The sequence below is a fragment of the Psammomys obesus genome, unplaced genomic scaffold (genome assembly GCF_907164565.1).
Source record: "Psammomys obesus unplaced genomic scaffold, mPsaObe1.curated_primary_1811, whole genome shotgun sequence".
NCBI lineage: Eukaryota > Metazoa > Chordata > Mammalia > Rodentia > Muridae > Psammomys > Psammomys obesus.
In genome coordinates this window covers 33,496,758-33,511,434 of record NW_026596034.1, presented here as the reverse complement: position 1 = coordinate 33,511,434, position 14,677 = coordinate 33,496,758, and the positions used below count along the sequence as shown (strand labels likewise).

Sequence of the window (14,677 nt, the reverse complement as noted above, 5' to 3'; positions counted from 1 at the left end):
AACAGCTAGTTATGTACAGAGAGAGAATTCTGCCTATGAATGCCCTAATCTAAACTCATCCTTAATCCCTCCGTCTACTGCCACCAGAGCTACAGCCACCCTGCCCCCAGATCTAGAACTAAAGACCTAACTTGGTATGTCTGAAGCACAGTGACTAAAAGGGCAGACTATTCACTCCCTAGGCCAGGTGGGTACTCAGTGTCCTGGCGGGGTTCACAGACAAAGTCAGCATTCTGCTTGTTGGATAATGGGGACATCAGGCCTCAGGAAGGCTTTCCATAAGAAAGTCCCATGCAATGGCACCAAATGTCACACAGAACTCATTTTTCTCTTGCTTGTAATTTGCCATCGGGGCCTTAGTTCATCCATCTGTAAAGTCTAAGGCTTGGACTAAGTTATTACTAAAATTGTCCTCTCACTTGATAAGACATGAGCTGTTGTTCCCATTCTCATTCTATAAATGGTGAAATAGAGACATACCACAGCTCTCGCCCAAGGTTACCAGAATCTGCACACTCTTTAGGGACTGCAACATTTTCTGCACATATGTTACTCCCTGTTAGTATGGCCAAGCACTGTCCCATGTTTTGACCCATTGCCCACAGTGACACTTCTCTGCCGTCCGAGTGACAGTCATTTTGCTGCAGTCATTACTTCTTTGAAGAAAGCACCAGGGTATCCTTTGTGGACAAGGATGGGCCATGAGCTTGACAACCTGAGAAGGGAGGAATGGCCAGCCTCCACAGAAGGATATCACATGGCAAGACTGGCAGTCTCACTCAGTTAGGAAGATACAGCTGAGCATCTTACTTTTGGAAGAGAGAGATGGGTCTTGCCATTGGCCTAGCAGCCTATCATAGGGACAGAACCATTGTTTAAACCCTTGCTCCTCCTCTGGTCTCTTTCTGGGTTGAATGTCCCCCCATCTAAAGTAAATGATGGGCCTTTTAACAGACTGATAAAGGAACAATAAGGAGAAGAGGTTAGACCCTCCCCTAAGACCTGTCCAACTAAACCCCATCCCCTGATGTGGGCAGTCCTGAACCATCACAAGTGAGACTGTTTATAATTTAATAATACTGGGGAAACAGCTTATGCCTAGAATCCCAATACTTGGGAGGCTGATGCAAAAGGATAATCAAAAGTTTGAGGGCAGCTTGAGAGTTATGTTGTAAGTTCCAGTCCAGCCTGGAATGCAGGGTAGGACCTGTGCCTAAAGCAAAAAGAAAAGAAAGGAAGAAGAAGGAAGAAAGAGAATGCAGGGAGGGAGGAAAAGAGGAAGAGAGAAAGGGAGGGAGGGAGCAAGGGAAGAAGGGATGGAGGAAAGGAAAGAAGAAGGAAGGAAAAAGGAAGGACAGAAAGGAGAGAGGGATGGAAGGAGGGAAGAAGGGAAGGAGAAAGAAAAAACGTAACAACATATACACTAAATTGCCATCGGGACCTTAGTTTATCCATCTGTAAAGTCTAAGACTTGGACTGAGTTATTACTGAAATTTGCACCATTCAGACAGTCCACAGCCAGGGATACAGACCTCAGAGTTTCCTTTGGCAAAGAGAGAGAGAGAGAGAGAGAGAGAGAGAGAGAGAGAGAAAACAATATAAAATTAACATCACAATAGCACAGTCCAAGACACTCCAGCAGCAACACAACCAGCTTTCTGCAGTGTCTGGTGCCTGGTGACAGAGCACAGTTAGAAAGCGCTTATGTCAGAAGTTTGGTTTTCTTGTTTGTTTTTAAATGTTCTTGTTTCCCTACAGATGCAATAATAGACACATTAGCAGACAAAGACCCAAAGCAAGCTACAATAGCCCCAAAGCTCATTGCAATGTTTAGGCTATAAATTGAAATTAAAATTACAAAAATGATACTCGAAATTATTTTTAAAACTGAAAACATCTCTCCCTCCCTCCCTCCCCCCAAAAATCGAAATGACATTACCACTCAGTGATTCTGTGGGCACCCCCCAAGTCAGAACATCTCAATTACAGCAATGCCGCTGTTACCCTCTCGACTGAAATTACATGTGGGAGCATGGTGATTTACATTTGCCATTTATAAAATAAATTAGGCAGAAAAGAAAGAAACTCATAATCTCAAACACATTCAGCTTCCCAGATTTTGGGGAAGGTAAATGGGCGAAGCACGTGATTCTCGAAGCAGCAAATAATGGTGCTAACAGTCATTAATGCTTCCATTACTGACGGTTGATAAATGAACAGAGTTCTTCCCAGACAACTCTTAAGCCATGGATTAGCAACCCCCCCCACCCCCCCACCCCCGTCTGAATAACTGCATGTCCTGTGAGGCTTGCTGGGGATGAGGCTACCCGCTGGGCTGCTGGGGCTTCTGGTCCCACAGTCATCATATCTCTACCTTAAGTTTGGTGTCACCTAGAATGGGTGCCTGTCAGTCACTGTTCCACCTTGGCTCGGCCCCGCCGCCCTCCCCTCTCACGTGGCATATGCTGCTGTATATTCCCATCTGCTCCCCTCACTCTGCCCCATTCTGGTTCCATAGCCTTGAACACGGAAGTCAATTGACTTGATAGCTTGCTTAACTCCATCTGAACAAAAAGGCAAGGCCTCCATGTCTCATCATCTGGCCTTACCCCTTTCCTACCTCTTGCTCCCGCTTCGTGGGCTTCTGCTTTTCCTAAACTTTGCAGATAAGCTTCCTTATGTTGCTCTTCCTTCACACCTCCCAGCCACTGCTCTAACGTCCTTCAGAGCTGTGATTCCCAGATTCCTCCTCCTGTTCTCTCTTCCCCTCAAGTCCCCTCATACCCCATTACATTTCTTCTAACACACTATTTCTTTATTTTTTAGATGAATTTTGTTATGTATGTATGTGTGTCTATGTGAGTGTATGGCATGTGTGTGCGGTTGCCCATGGAGACCAGAAGAGGACATAAGAGCTCCTGGAGCTAGAGTTACTGTTGTGAGCAGCCTGATACGGATGCTTAGGATGGAGCGCTGGTCCTCTGCAAGAGCAGTATGCACTCTTCCCTGCCGAGCCGACTCTCTGGCCCCATATTCTTTATTTTTATATCGTTGCTTAACATTTGTAAATCTCCAGGAAGGCAGGCATCGTTGCTTGATATTGCTGTTTTTCTTATACCCTAAAATATCCTGAGGAGAATAGATAAAGAATAAATCTGAGAAGAAGGAAAAAGTGGGAAAGGAGGCTGGGAGGGAATATACCAAAAGAGATGATATTTTGGGGGGTTCCTAGAATTGTTTTTGTCATGCCCAACATTTTAATATCATTAAATTACATTATATTAAATATATAAGATATGTTATTCAATCACATTACACTTTAATTTCAAGCTATAGGTAAATATTGGTATCTATCTCAAAATGCTTAAATAAGCATTCCTGAGGAGCATGTCTTAAAAGTGTTTGGTTTACTTCCAAGATGATAACTGAATTTGAGAGTGGCAATATAATCAAGTGGGGGGGGGTTCTGGAATTTATGGAGATGAGCTAAAACAGGCTTATGAACCTTCACCCAGTTTCTGCCTTTGGACACCTAGCAATGTCACCCACAAGTTCTAGAAAAGCCACCATGTTAGGTTCAGTGTTCCTCCCACAACAGCCTCCAGAAAATGCCTCCTGGCACTCATTCATTCATCTCCTCATTCATATGTGTTGTACACTGCACACATCTATTCTTTAAACACAACCCACTTTGGTGAGCTGGCTTACTCAATACATTTCTATAAAGCAGCAGGATTGTGTAAAGCACTTCAACCCCAGCTTCTTTCTGCAAGTGACATCAGATTTCTCTCTGAAAACCAACAGCCTATTGATCACATCATAGCAGCAATCAATCCAACTTTGTGACACATTCATGCATTGCTTATGCATTGAGTTCATGAGTACATGTGTGTGTGCTGTGTGGTGTGTGTGTGTGTGTGTGTGTGTGTGTGTGTGTGTGTGTGTGTGGTCACAGGACAACTTCAGGTATTGCTCCACAGGATCCCTCAATGACCTGAAATCCATCAAGTAGGGTAGGCTACCTGGCCAGAGAGCCCCAGGGATCTGCCTCGCTCTGCTTCTCTGGTGATGATTACAGATGGGAGCCTTCACACCTGTCTGCATTTATATAGATTCTGGAGCTTGGCCTCAGTCCTCATAGATGCAAGGTAAGTACCCAATGATTCAGCAGTCTCTCCTTCCTATCCCACATTTTTGCACTATGTTTCTCAAGAGGGACATAGAGATAGACAGACAGACAGAACATTCTTTTTAGAAGAGAAACACCAAAATGCAGAGAGCACTGCCTAAAATGCAGGGCCACTCTTGGCTCAATGCTTCCCTTCCCACTGTACTTTTTTTGTTGGTTTGTTTCTATTTATAAGAATTCAAATTAAAATTTTAAGGTCAAGATGAGACCTGAAAGAGACATAAAAATTCTTTAAGCAGTCAGGGGGAGATGGTGCTATGAAACACCCAGAGGCCATGGTGAGTATTTTTAACTTGCTATTAGGACCCTTGATTTGAACGGTGAGGGCTCACACTGAGGATGAGGTAAACCACAGCAGATAAAAGAAATGCTTCTTGAGTTGTGTTTCTTTTTTTTCCCCCCCTGGAAATGCTGAGTGCTTCCCTCTGAATGAGTCATGAGTGACTCATCTTCTCCTGGGAGACTCTGAAGTGGTCTGTGATTTGATTGCTTTTCCTGTGGTAAACATACCCAAGAAGGAAAGCCCCAGACACACAGATAAAGGACCCTGTGAAATTCAAACACTTTTATCTGCTTCTTTCTCAGATGACACAGACTGAAGATGGTTTTTAATGTAACATGCGCGATTGCTTTCATACTGGAATTATTAATCAAGGCTACTGAATACATCAGCTTGAAGTCTAAATACTTGGGGGAGCCCTCATTCGCTAATGGGATTCACCATAAAGATTGAACTAATTCAGTCATTTTACATGTGCAAGTCACAGGCTGGCTTTCATCATTTGTTATATCTTACTGTTAAGACACCATGGAGCCTATATTCCTGCTTCTTTTTTCTCTCCAGAACCTTTTTCTAACTATTTTGATAACTTACAAAGCTAAGGAATGTTCAATGATGAGGGAGGAACACCAGAGAACTTTTTGAAATTCATTGTACCCCAAAGGCTGACAGCAAGAATATACTTTCTGGTACATAAGAAAGAAAAATGTATTTGGTATGACTGGCTGTTAATATGTCATCAAGATAAATCATAAGTCTTATTCTTAGGAATCTTAATAAAAGAACTCACTTGAGATGTACAAAAATAATCACCGAGAGGCTCTACCTGTGACTAGAACCTGGGGAAATTTTGAAAGTGTTCATTCATAGAGACACTTAAAAAGACATTGCCTGAATTTATCATCGTCATAAATTCTTGCTGACCAAAAAGTTTCCTTACAGTAATTTACAATGCACATCATAAAATACTTCATCAAAAGGAAACTGTTAGATTTAATACAAAACCGTAAACTCCCAAGGACTCCGGGACAATAGTCCCTGCCAGTCTCTGTTAAAGACGGATGATCAATGGCTCCTATAGGCTCAATACCTGGTGTCGCTTTCATCTGGAGTCTACACCTTCCGGGTTATCACACAACTCTGTTGTGTTTGTTTCTTTTTGAGACCCCAAGAAGAGACAAGTTTGGACCCAGTGCTTGCTTCTCCACCGTCAACTGGAGAGAAGGCAAAGAGGGTGTTCTGCTCTGCACACATTAGCTGGGTGGTTAAAAAAAAAAAAAAAAGCAACATGGGACTAGCAGAATCAATATTTAGATGCACATCCTAGACCCAAGGTAGAGGGAAGCTGGCCTAGCTAGATGACTCTGAGTAGCTCAAACCACCGGTAGGTAACTGGTTTCATTTTATAGCTGTTAGGTAGCTAATGGGTCTCTCATAGAGTGGAAGTCTATACACTAAGAACAGAGCTGTCAGCTTCCCATCTTTCTGCCCTTCTTTCTTAAAATCATTTAGAGCCATGAAGGCAAACACTCTGGCACCGATCCTGGCACATTCATGTGTACCAACCTCAGCACATCTGTATGCACCAACCTCTCCTTACTCGCGTGTTAAATCCCTGCTTGTCACTGTGGACCCTTCTCTCCAGGAGTGCCTGACAGCACCTCTAATTTCTTTGCCTGTAGCGAAACTCTTGGTATTCCTCTACACCTGATCTTCTGGAAGGATTTCAGCATTTACTTGAATTCAAACCTCCTTCAGTCATGATGTCCAAGGTCCGGGGGCTGGCTCAATGGATAAAAATGCTTGCTGTGCGTATGTAAAGCTGGGAGTCTGGATGCCTGTACCTGAGAAGAGAATCTGGGGAAATTTTGAAATTGTTAATTCACAGAGACATGTAAAAAAGGGGGGATGGAAGCCATCTGTGTATAGTTTCAGTACCTTAGAGGCAGAGACTGTAATTGCCAGGCCAAGGTGGCTAGCTAGATCAGACAGTTGACAGCACTGAAGCAGATATTCTGTCTTAGTTAATAAAATGAAAACTGATTTATTAAGACACCAAACATCAACTTCAGACCTCCGCAAGCATGCTGACACATGAATGTATGTCCACATACATGAAAACATGTATACACACAAGCATCTCTCTGTTTGTCTGTCTGTCTCTCTCTCTCTCTCACACACACACACACATACAGAAATCATGACATTCAAGTTGTTCCATGCATATGCCCATATTCTTCTCTTGGATCGTCTGTCACTAGTGGCCTGGTCTGACTAAATGTAGGAGTCACGATAGTCTCCAGTCTTTGTACTGAGCTCTTCCTCTAGAAATAAATAGACCTAAAGGATAGCCCTGCTGATGTTACTCTGACACACAGACCTTTCATAGTATCAACGGCAGTCTACATATCTTTTCCAACCTCATTCTTCTTTGTACAATGAGATGTCCACTTTGTATGCTACACACAGATACAAGTGCCCCAGCCTTAGGCCTTGTCACTCCATGAGATGCTCTTTCTGCTTGTTTCACAGCCTGATCTATCTCTAATGCCACCTGCTGCAATTCTTCCTTCCCTTCCAGGTCAGGTTAAAACACCGTATTCTCTTAAAGATTCCTTCCCCTCTGCTTCTATACAAAAGATCTTTTGTGCCTTATCCATATGCCACTAATATTCTCTATAACTTTTGTACATATATTTTATAGCCAAGGTGGAAAGTTCACTGAAGTCAAGAATCCATCTTTGTCATGATTCAGGATTTTTATTGCTCAGGTAACATACTAGCGTTAGCTAGCTGGCTGGAAAGAATTTATCAGTTTAACACATCGGGGGTGGGGGTGGGGGGAATACACAAAATCATGGCACCCAGAAGTCTCTCTGTCAAATATACAACTGAAGAGAAATAGGACTCCCTCTCCTCATCACATCCAAGGTCTAAGTCGGAAAATACTGATGTTAAGTTGCAGTGTTGGCAGCCAAGAGAGACGGCAGCCAAGAGACAAGAGAAAAGAATGAGACTAAAGAAGGAACAGAAGGACAGTGTACACAGAACCCTGAAGACCCTGGAATCTTGGAGGAGGATATCAGATAAGGGAAGATTTTGACACTAAGGTAGACCAGAAGTCAGTCCAGCAAAGATACGAGACGGAAGAGATGCCTACCCCAAGGAAACAGTGTGTAGAAAAAGCTAAAAAACTTTTAGCATGGAATGTCCAAAAAAAAAAAAAAAAAAAAAAAAAAAAGCAAATGCTTGGAGACTAAAGGAAATAGATGATGAGAAATAAAGCTGATAATGTGGACGCATCAAATACCAAAAGCTCTCCAGAAACTACACTCTCAACAAGTCACTCTCTGCATAAGCCTGGACTGTTGTCCTGAAAGACGAGTGTTCAGCCTGAGTCAAGGAGTTCTGTGGTCAGAAGAGCTCTCCATAGCCAATGCATGCTCAGAAGTGAGAGCAGCCAGAATGAACCAAGGACTCAGCTCACAGGGGACATTTTAGTCTGTGATACGTTGGCATTAGATGGAGGGAGGGCATGGCAAAGAGTGCTCATAGAAGATGGGTCAAGAAGCAGGTTCCTAGGCACTGCCACAGGGCTAACTGGATGTCCTAATTGAAAACTGAATGCACTTGAAGGAAAAATGTAAATATCAATAATTAGCACACAGCAGATGCTTCCCTAGGACATGCCAAGTGTTTATCCTGAGGACAAGCGTAAGACGTATATGAGTGTCTGTCTTCACAGGACTTGCACTACAGGCACATCTGTATTTAACAGAAGAAGAAGCCAAAGTATGCATCAATTAAGATACCTTCTGATTCCTTGTAGGCATCCTCAGCTGAGCTGGGTTCGAGTCCAAGTAGAGACTCCATTTAACTTTCTTCTCCCTCTTCTTTTGGCTTACTGGGGTTTAACAACAAAGTTTATACAAACTTGGTCTGAGTCACTGCAAGAATTAAAGAATGAGGCTCATGGGGAGAAGGAAAATTAAAAGGCTATCCCTGCCCAGGTCCTAATTATAGACAATCAGAGAAAAAGCAGGAAGACTTGCAGGATATACACAGCCCTGGGTGCCTTTTCAGGCAACAGTGAAGAGGGAGAGAACCATGAAGCAGTCCTCCAGATGACTACAGCCATTAATAGGTGTTCCTTAATAAGGATGAGAAATCAGTTCGTCCTAGCAAGGCCAGCAGCACACTGCTCGGTGACACTGCTCTGTGGCCCGCAGCCTAGACAGACATTGCAGGGCCTGTTCCTGTGCAGAAGACTGGGCAGCACTGCGACAGGACAGCGAGGCAGACTGAGCACCAGGCCACAGCCTTCCTGCAAGAGGTGAATTTTTATGTGCTTCTTTAAGTGAATGGCAAGCCTGGAACAGTGTAAGAGACTCAGAGACTCGGGACCCTCTCCTGTTCCCTCTCTTCTCCCACTTACGATGTCTATCCTGTTTGCCTTTCTGAATGAGGATTAAGCGTCCTCCCTAGGGTCCTCCTTGTTGTTTAGCTTCTTTCGGACTACAGATTTTATAGTCCTGATGAGACCTGATGGGCTAGGATCAGATAGTAGGGCAGGAGAACCTCCCTTAACAGTGGACTAGAGTAGGGGCATAGGGGGAGAAGAGGAAGGGAAAGTGGGACTGGGAGGAGACGAGGGAGGGGGCTATAGCCAGGTTACAAAATGGATAAATTGTAATAAATAATAAATAAATAATTTTTTAAAAAAATTTAACAAAAGGAAAATGACAACAACAAAAAAGAGACTCAGGACCTCACAGAGCAGGAAGGGCATAGAGAACAGGAGCTGAGAACACTGTAGGGAGAGGCAGCTCAGGGCTGCCCTGCGGAGGTCCACCTTCCGCACATATGTAAGCTCTCAGTGCAGGGATAGATGGTGACCTGCTGCCTGCCAAGCTCTCCCCACAAGGCAGGATGCACTGTCCCAACTGCAGAGAGAGCTGTCAGCAGCCACCTCCAGCTGTCAGGCCTCTCAGCCCTGCCCTTGTCCAAGGTCACCCACTTCCCAGGCGCATCACTCTCTGTGCCTGGTGGTGGATGGATGCAGGATAAAGGCTGAGCCCCTTTAGCCAAAGAAGAGACATGGAGACATCAGATCTGGCTCCTGAGTCACTGTCTGCCCTGCCTGGGCCCATCCTTGCTTTCTCTCCCTCCACAGGTGTTAATTTTCAATGTGATCCCCATAAAGAACTCAGTCTCAGAGACAACATCCTAGGAAAGCAGCCTGTGACAGCCTGCGCAGGCTTAAGTCTTACCATGTATCAGGACCACTGCTATTTCCCTGTCTTAATTTCTTATAAGCCTTACACATCTCTCTCTGACAGACTGCTAGGTCTGGGGATCTTTCACCGTAACGAAAGGACAGCAGAAGGGGAAAACAAAGCAGGAGACTAAAAGTCCTACATTATGAAAGTCTAGAAGGAAAAGGAGGGTTAATGAGAAAAAGTCCTTCACGGACTTGGTGTTGGGGAAAATGTTTGATAGTTGATGGATGGAAGTATCTGGGTCAAAGGGGTTGATATTGGTAATAAAATAGGTTTTGAGATGAGTGACTAAAATTATGAATCGACTCCCCATTGGTGGTTTTCGAGAGACACAAGTAAATATTGGAATCACTTTTTAATTACTCCTGAGTGCTGGGTGTGCGTTTAATATTCGCCTCCACACAGACTGCAAGGCCCTGGCTTTTATTGGGTGTATTAGTCAGGGTAATTAACACTAGCTGTTTTAATACACAGCCCCAAATCTCAGAGGCTTAATGTCATAAAGGTTTGTTCTCACTCTCACATGGCAGACAGTTGGGTTGGGTGGAACCCTTTGGCAACTCTCTTATAAGCAGCCCATCTCGGAGTGACTTTATTTTCTAATGTGTGGATCTGAGTTCATGTGTGTATGGAGGGGATGCGTGTAACGTGTGTGGGCATGTGTGTGGAGACCATGGGTCAATGTCAGGTGTCTTCCTTAATCACTCTCCACTTTGTTTTCAAGGCAGTGCATTTCACTGAACCTAGAGTTCACCTATTCAGCAAGACTGAATAGAAAATCAGACAGAAAATCAAACTGTCTCTGCCTCTCCCATGCCAGGATTACAGTGTCACACCCTGCTGATACTCCCGTGTTAGGGAATGAACTCAGGTGCTTGTGTTTATACAACAAACTGTTTGCCAACTGAGCCATCTCTCCTGCCCTTGCCAGCAATTTAAATGTGCTACCTAGATAGTTGCCCTGCCTTTGAGTGTCTCTGCTATCCAAGCAGCTGCCTGCCTGTTGCCTTCTTCACCTCCCTCAACCTTCCCCACCTTGCCTATGCCCTGGGAGGCACATCCTTCTGAACTGAGAAGGCAAAGGGTCTCTTGACTATGGCTTCCAGTTGAAGTTGCCCTCTTGGCATCCTGGTGGGAGATAAAGGGAGGTGGCAGGTCATGTCTTCAGCTTCCTCTTCATCAGGTGGCATGGTGAAGGATGACACTTGACAAAGAATAGTGTTTTCTGGCCCATTCTCAACACCTCCCACCCTCTCTTTGTTCAACCAATCTTATTGCTCTTTTTCAATGTCTCTGGTCTTCATAGATCGTGTGCATGCCTTCATAGAAGGCCCTTTAAGTAAACATCTTTGGCTGGTTCCAGTATGAAAGTGCCCTTAGAAATAGACCTGAGTCTGTACTCATGAATTGACTAAAGACATTATGATGGATGGCGATTAGATATAAAAAAGACAAAATCTACCCCATTATATTTGTTTGCGTGGTACCTTTGGCCATGACATGGTCCAGTAGGAATGATTTCATCAAATGTGGTTAGCCCTCTAAAGAGCATGGACCAAAACCACTTACCTTGTTTATAATTTACTCAGACTCTGGTATTCTGCCATAGCAGTAGAAAACAGATTAAGAACACATGTATACACATCTAAGATTGCCATACATATTTTGTTTGTTAGCCCTTTAGTTCCTATGTAATATTCTGGGTTTCTTCTGATAATTTTGTTGTTGCTGTTTTTAAATTATGTTTAATCTACTGTTAATATGACTATTCTTGCTCAGTTTTCTTTTGCTCTATGGTATATCATTTACCATCAATTTACTTTCAACTTACCCATGTTACAGTTGAATTAAGATCTTGCTGACAGTAAACAGTTGTATTCTTTAAAACATCTATGTCAGTCTCTGTTTCAGTTATTTATTTAGACCATTTATATTTAATGTAATTACTAATATGCTAGAGTTTAAATCTACCTTTTTGTTTGTTCTTTTCTCCCTCAATCGTCTCATTCCTAAAACTCTAAGTCACTAGAACATTCTTTTTTATTTTTTATTTTTTTTTAATTCTTTATTACATTTTATTCACTTTGTATACCCCCTGTGGTTCCCTCCCTCCTCCTGTCCCAATCCCTCCCTTCCTCCCCCCTCTGCACACGTGCTCCTCCCCAAGTCCACTGATAGGGGAGCTCTTCTTTTCCTTCCTTTGCATCCTAGTCAATTAGGTTTCATCAGGAGTGCCTGCATTGTCTTCTTCTGTGGCCTGGTAATGCTGCTCCCCCCTCAGGGGGAGGTAATTAAAAAGCAGACCAATCAGTTCATGTCAGAGACAGTCCCTGTTCCTATTACTATGGAACCCACTTGGATACTGAACTGCCATGGGCTGCATCTGTGCAGGGGTCATAGGTTATCTCCATGCATGGTCCTTGATTGGAGTATCAGTCTCAGGAAAGACCCCTGTGCTCAGATTTTTTGGTTCTGTTGCTCTCCTTGTGGAGTTCCTGTTCTCTCCAGATCTTACTGTTTCCCACTTCTTTCATAAGATTCTCTGCACTCTGCCCAAAGGTTGGCCATAAGTTTTAGCATCTGCTTTGATAATCTGCAGGGCAGAGCCTTTCAGAGTTCCTCTGCATCAGGCCCCTGACTTGTTCCCTCTTTTCTCCTTTTTCTGACGTCCATCCTCTTTGCCCTTCTGGATAGGAACTGAGCATTTTGCAAGAGTCCTCCTTCTTGATTAGTTTCTTTAGGTGTACAGATTTTAGTAGGTTTATCCTATATTATATGTCTATATGAGTGAGTATATATCATGTGCATCTTTCTGCTTCTGGGATAGCTCACTCAGGATGATCTTTTCCAGATCCCACCATTTACCTGCAAATTTCATGATTTCCTTGGTTTTTTATTGCTGAGTAATATTCCATTGTGTATATGTACCACAATTTCTGTATCCCTTCCTCCACTGAGGGGCATCTGGGCTGTTTCCAGCTTCTGGCTATTATAAATGGGGCTGCTACAAACATGGTTGAGCAAATGCCCTTATTGTATACTTGAGACTCTTTTGGGTCTATGCCTAGAAGCCAATGTGATGTATCTGTAGTTTTTTCCAGTTTCTCTCTTTGTGTAACTTTCTTGATGGTTGCTTTAAATATCACATTTGCCCACACCGTTTCTCATGTCTCCTGATGCAGAAATTCACCTATTCAAAAGTAATGAGGAAATAATTCCCCCTCAAGTCCCTTTACTAAACTCCTCTACTTACATCATTGACTAGTTCTCCTATATACACTGAAACCATAAAAGACAATGGTTTTTACTTCAACCACTAGATATTATGAGAAAATTAAGTTCAGTAAGGTAAGACTTATTTTTCTCAAATTGTATTCTTCTTTCTTCTCTTATCAAGTTCAAATACAGCATTTATGTTTTCTTCATGCTTTAGAGAATTCTCCTTGGCCACTTCTTTAGGCTAGGTTTACTGGTGACAAAGACTCTTAGTCCTCCTTAATCTTAAAACATATTCATTGCTCTCTTATTCATAAGGGCTATTTTCACTGGACATAAATTTCTGAGTTGATAAATCTTTTCTTTAGCCATTTTTAAAGTACTGTACTTTTCTTCCTGGGGTCCATGGCTCTCATTTAGATTATTTCCCAACTCAAGGTGGAGATAAGACAAATTTTCTCCTCTGGTTCTTTCTAAGGATGTTTCTTTGTTCTTGGTGTTTAAGGAGTTGTGATGAGCGTCTTACATAATCTCTATGGGACCGTGCTGGGTTGCATTGCTCAGTTTCTTCATCACAAATATCATAACTTGAAAAATGTGGGAGATTCTCAGCCATTTCATCTTCTTCCTCTTTTCCTGTTCTTCTACAACTGTGATGTGTCTTCTTACTGGGGCCTTTAGAGCTTTGAGCTCTTCCTCCTCTGGGCTCTTCTAACTCTATTTTTCAGATTAAGTCATTTATATTATCTGTCCCCAAGTTCACTGGTGCTTTCTTCTTCCCATTCTGCTGTTGGGTATATCTATTTGAAAATTCCGGTTATTGATTTAAGTCCCATACTTCCATTTGGTTCTTCTTTCTACTTTCATTGGTTTTCTCCTGAGACTTTTTGCTCCTTTGGTGAAACTTTTTTATCCATTTTCTTTTTTCTGAACTTGGTCATGATTGCTCACTGAAACATTTTTCTCCTTCTTTCTTCTTCTTTCCAAATCCATGTATCCTCATTCACAATACAGACCAGACACAATGGCTTGGGCTTAGCTGTATAGGTGGTCAGTTTACTCTGCCTCCTCTCTATATACAGTCAGCATAAGAACATAGTATGTGGTGAGCATGTAAGCACTTGTGGTAAGCACTTGTATGTGGTAAGCACTTGTCATGGCAGCTATAAATTCCTCAGATAACTTCCAGGTCTGTTTACCTGGATGTTGATTTCTCTCAACTTTTTCTTGTTCCCCTTGAGAAGAGAATTCCCTAGTTCTTGATAGGATGGGGGACTTTCAATTGTATCTTAGACATTTTCACTCCTATCTAGTGAGATATAGGGATTTACTTAATCTTCTGCCTCAGCAGGCACTTCTGACATGCCAATTCCACACTACCTTCATTATCAGCCAGTGGTAAAAGTCCAAGTTTCTTGCTGTGTTTTTGTCTGGGAGCAAGGGTACCTGGCTACTGACAGATGATGAGACTTTGGGTTCATCACTATGCCTCTGTCTTAGTTAGGGTTAATATTGCTATGATGAAACACTGTGACCGAAGCAACTTGAGAAAGAAAGGGTTTATTCAACTGATACTCTCCCATCATAGTTCATCATCAAAGGAAGTCAGAACAGGAACTCAAGCAGGAAGGGAACCTGGAAGGCAAGAACTGTTGCAGAGGCCATAGAGTGGTACTGGCTTGCTCCTCATGTCCTGCTCAGTCTGTTTTCTTA

At 42.8% G+C, this 14,677-nt stretch overlaps 1 non-coding gene across 1 annotated transcript; it reads right to left on the bottom strand.

The window, feature by feature from the left end:
- Positions 1-13,953: 13,953 nt before the first annotated feature.
- On the bottom strand, positions 13,954-14,084 carry LOC129687290 (small nucleolar RNA SNORA51). The gene has a single exon (XR_008721768.1). It is a non-coding gene; the product is annotated as a small nucleolar RNA SNORA51 (small nucleolar RNA).
- Between the last annotated feature and the right edge of the window lie 593 nt (positions 14,085-14,677).